The sequence below is a fragment of the Rutidosis leptorrhynchoides genome, chromosome 4 (genome assembly GCF_046630445.1).
Source record: "Rutidosis leptorrhynchoides isolate AG116_Rl617_1_P2 chromosome 4, CSIRO_AGI_Rlap_v1, whole genome shotgun sequence".
In the NCBI taxonomy this organism is placed as follows: domain Eukaryota; kingdom Viridiplantae; phylum Streptophyta; class Magnoliopsida; order Asterales; family Asteraceae; genus Rutidosis; species Rutidosis leptorrhynchoides.
This window is the reverse complement of record NC_092336.1, coordinates 23,344,142-23,349,235: the sequence shown is the minus strand read 5'-3', so window position 1 is coordinate 23,349,235 and position 5,094 is coordinate 23,344,142. Positions and strand designations below refer to the sequence as shown.

Here is a 5,094-nt window from a genome sequence, read left to right as displayed (position 1 = left end):
TTCAATAAAGAAAAGTCGTTTCTCAACCCCAAGTGAAGACCACCGGCCAATATGAAACCGAACATATACAAATATTACATACAAAATAGAAAAATTGTTTACTTTTTTAAGTATTATAAAATATTGTTATATGTTACTCCTCGGTCCAATATTAATAGTCTTTAGGTAAAAATACACAGTTTAAAACATTACATTCATTATATTATGCTTTTTAATTACTTTACCATTTAACCACTTACTTTTTACCTATATTTTTATCTTATATACAAAATGTAATGATTATTTTTATCTATTTTTGAAAGTCGACTTATAATTTACCTTATTTTATAACCCGTTTATTTATTATTGATTAAGAAAAGTATTGAAATTATATGTGTATGTGGATTTGGTGTCCGTAGCGAAGCACGGACCTCCAAACTAGTTCCTTTCTAATTAAAGTCCATTAATTTTCTTTGTCATTTTTAAACCCTACCACCTTCAGTTATTGACACGTCACTCTGTGATTACCAATTTCATACGTTGTTATTAGGGGTTTCCCCCCTTTATTTTACACAATTTATACTCCCTACTACTTTTACAAATGACACTCAAATCGTCCATGTGTTTATGAGTTTTTGCCCGAATCGTCCCTGTATTAGCATAACTGTACAAATCATCCTTAAATGCCAAATAACGTCCCAAATTAGTCCCTGCTTTAACTTCTGTTAAACTCTCCGTTAATCAAAAATACACAAAATATACTTAAGGGATCATTCAAGTTAAATACCATACTTAAAGGGTTACAAAATTCATTTACCTAAAATGAAGAACTAACCAACGATAACTCCTTCCCAATTTTCACATAAATAAACACCAAAATTATAACAAAAAGTCACACAAAAAATCTCAAATCTAAGAATTAAATTATGCTCTAGTTTTACTCATTCAAGCTGCAAGAATGATGGATAATAATTTCCTTCAGCAGGTTTGTCTTCATTAATTTAAGAGTCTACTCATTTTTGTCCACATCTTGCTTCTATCGTTGAGTATCATTTCCATTTGATATATTGTTCTTATTTTATTAACTTGTATTTTTTTTTTTTTTGCTGAGCCAGGTTTGGTGCAGCAATACGTCTTTAAAGGAATGGTTAAAGGGGCGTGATGAGTTATCGTTTGATAAATTAAAATGGAGTTACTATTCAATTAACAAATCTCCTTGGTAAGACCCTCCACTGCAATTGGCATCACATTTTTTATACCAATTTTATATTATCGTTTTTGTTATAATTCAATATGCTGAATTGATCGATGGTATACAATACATGCGGCAGTGTATATATACACAGGTTTGCCCTACTCTATTCTAAACAAATATCTCACAAATTATGGAGAGGATTTACTTTCCATTCTGACTAACTGCCAGCATATGTCGAGTATTATGTGACTATATAAAATATATTGTACAATCTTATCTAATACAGCCCCTCAGTTTGAGCGGGAGGGAAGACGGACATTTAAACTGTACCGAAAATCTTCAAACAACACACGAGGTAACCCCTTGGTAAATATATCCGCAATCTGAAATCTCGTGGGAATATGGAGGACTCGAACTTGCCCACGTGCAACCTTTTCCCTAACAAAATGAATGTCCATTTCTATATGCTTCGTTAAGTGATGTTGAACTGGATTACCGGACAAGAAGATGGCACTAACATTATCACAAAAAACAATGGTTGCTGTGTAAATGGGGCATCGTAACTCAAGTAATAGATTGCGAAGCCACCATGATTCTGAAAAGGCATTTGCTACCCCGCGATACTCAGCCTCCGCACTAGAGCGTGAAACCGTCGGTTGGCGTTTAGCAGACCAGGAGACTAGATTGGTACCCAAGAATACACAATAACCAGAAGTAGTACGACGGGTGTCTGGACATCCACCCCAGTCAGCATCAGTATAGGAAACTAAAGAAGTCAGTGATGAGCGTGTGAGTTGCAGACCATGAGTGATTAGAAGGATATCCAAGAAAGACACAAGGGACGGAGCGAGGTAACACTTAACCTAACTGGCACTCGAAGGAAATAGTTACAGGGATCAGATCGTATTTCTCATAACACTCGAAGGAAATAGTTACAGGGGCAACACTTCACCTAACTGGCACTACAACAACCCTAATTGGGCTCACAACACCAATTCTAATTGGGCCTCTCAACCAGCCCAACACCAGGTCCCTTGGAATGTGCCTCCCTGTCCATATCCAACAAGCAACTGGGCTCGGCCAACTCACTCGCCCACGAATGCAGGAATTCTTGGGCCTCGGCCTAGTCAGGCTAATATGGCATCTGCTTCTTCTAATGCTAGTTATTTTACCACTGATATTGAGAGTGCGATGCACACAATGACCCTTCATCCTCCAGAAGATACATGGTACATGGATACAGGAGCCACATCACACATGACTACTAATGCAGGTAATTTAAAATATTATTATCCGTTAACACAGTCTCAAAATATAATTGTCGGTAATGGTCATGGAATCCCCATCAAAGGTTTTGGACAATCTCATATCTCTAATCTTTCTCGTCCCTTATACTTGCATAATGTTCTTCATGCCCCTAATCTTATTAAAAACCTAATTTCTGTTCGTCGTTTATCAACTGATAATAATATCTCATTAGAATTTGATCCTTTTGGTTTTACCGTGAAGGATTTTCCGCAGGGCATACCGGTTCTGAGATGCAATAGTACTGGTGATCTTTACCCGCTCACTTCCAGCTTACTACGCAGCTTGTCCTCACCTTCTACTTTTACAGCTTCTTCCTCAAGTTTATGGCATCATCGCCTTGGTCACCCCGGTATTGATGTTCTTCGTTCGCTTATTGTAATAAACCTTCATTTAATTCTGTTTGTACAATCTTATCTATCTAATAGTTTTAAAACTAGCCATCTACTTCATAATTATTACAAACTGATGTTTATACAAACTTTTGCGTGAGCTTATTATTTATTGAATCTTGTTTTTCACAAACCTGTCCATGAGAGTCCTAGAAATAATCTAAAAGAGTGCTATGAAAATAATAAAACAATGTCAGCTATTACAATTACAATGAAATATAAAATTTGATACAAACTGTTGCTTTTTTAAACTTAAATGTGACGTAACTATGGAACAACTGATTGATTGCGTCTGTAAGTTAAGTTATATGCTCTGATAGGTCTTGCCTGGGTGGAAAGGTCTTGAATATAAGGTCACGTTTCCCTTGCAGAAACCACCTGGTGCCAATTTCTACCCTCCAAATATAGATAAAACGGTATAGCATTTTTAATGTTCAACCGATTGCGGTCAGTTCTTACGTCTTCGAACATAATTTAATTCTTAGAATTGAGAACTTTTTGTGTGAGTTTTTGTTATAATTTTGATGTTTATTTATGTGAAATTGGGAAGGAGTTATCGTTGGTTGGTTCTTCATTTTAGGTAAAATGAATTTTGTAACCCTTTAAGGATGGTATGTGACTTGAATGATCCCTCAAGTATATTTTGTGTATTTTGATTAAAGGATAGTTTAACAAAAGTTAAAGCAGTGACTAATTTGGGACGTTATTTGGCATTTAAGGATGATTTATGCAGTTTTGTTAACACATGACGATTTGGGCAAAACCCATAAACACGAGAACGATTTGGACAATTTTGTCTTTACAAATAGATTAAATGAGCTTTAGTCTACGCCTTTGCTGCGAAATTGTCAAGATTATAATAGCAAATAGTTATACTGTAATATATCTTTTAAAATAAAAATAAATAAATTTCATTGTTAGTTATTCTTTTTTCGTTATACAAATCCTTTATCCTACAAACTCTATTGTACAATAGAATAAATTTTTTTATTTTACTAAATTAAACAAAAAATCAATGATGATAAAGTGAAAAAAAATGACATTGTTTTAAAGAAATAAAAAAACACTACTCATCTTAAACCAAAAAGAAAAAGTCATATGCAATGCATGTGACTTAAATAAAAAGTCACATCAAGTGACAAAGCAAGTACAACAATTTAGTGTTTTTTAGCCAAGCCCATGATCAATTTTTGCTCTAACTTGGGATAAGAACCATCCCTTTCTTTGAACAGAATCTTTTGGCTTTCATCTTTCTCCACCAACAACCATCACATCTCCACCTTTAACCACCACAAATGAACTCCCTAAACTTACCTTCAATTAGTAAGGTGTTATTTTATCTCTTCTTTTTCTTATAGCCGTTTGTAGATCCAGGTACCTCCTTTTCTCCGACCATCGGCATATCGCCAGTGGTTCGGCTTTACTTGTTTTCCATTTTAAATAAGGTACCATCGTCCCTTATCTCTTATCCGGCGTTGCTTTTGGGCCCGACTTTCTTCTCCGGTTTCACTCTAGGCGGCCAGGCGACAATTCCGAACGATTCTTGCTTGGGATCTGGGTGTTTCGAGTGTTTTTTTGGGGTTTTTGTGAGGGTTCCGGCCGTCTGACGTTCCTCCGTCCCTCGCCGACATGGTCACTCTTTTATGGTTGTGGGCGGCGAGTTCCAGTGGAACTTTACAACACTCTCAGTCGGCTTCGGGTTTGGTGGGGGGTTGAGGTCGTTGGGGTTGGTGACGGTGGTGCCTGTTTATGTGTGAATCCTAGCGATGCTCGGTGGTCGTGATGCTGTCGGCGGCGCTGGAGGGTTGGTGGTTGTCGGACTCTAAGTGGCTGCGAACGACGGATTATAGTGGTCGGCTGTGGTGGTTGTCATTATCTGCTGTTGGTGGCTACCAGCGGTAGCTGGCCGTTGTTTTGTTGGCTGCTTGGGTCCGAGGGTTTGTTAACGTCCTTAGAAAATTTGGTGAAGTTGACTCGGTTTCTTTGTGGTGTGATTTTGTGTTTTGTTCCGGTCGGTTGCTGCTCGTCTAGTTTGTTCATTCCATCTGTCCCGTCGCCGGCTCTATTCGTGTGGGCTCAGTGTCGTTGCCGACGTGGTCCTTGGTTGACTTCAGAAAATTGATGTGGGCTGGTGTTTTCCCTTGAGGTCGTATTGTCTGCCCGAACACTGATTTGTACTTACTCGAAGTGCTTGGTGGTTCTCTGGTTTTACTTGGAGTGGGA

General features: G+C 37.5%; 1 long non-coding RNA gene across 1 annotated transcript; it reads left to right on the top strand.

Moving 5' to 3' along the window:
• The first annotated feature begins 897 nt into the window (after nucleotides 1–897).
• LOC139904156 (uncharacterized) lies at nucleotides 898–2,872 on the top strand. Its single transcript, XR_011778685.1, has 3 exons — nucleotides 898–964; nucleotides 1,095–2,447; nucleotides 2,684–2,872. It is a non-coding gene; the product is annotated as an uncharacterized lncRNA (long non-coding RNA).
• The last annotated feature ends 2,222 nt before the right edge of the window (nucleotides 2,873–5,094 follow it).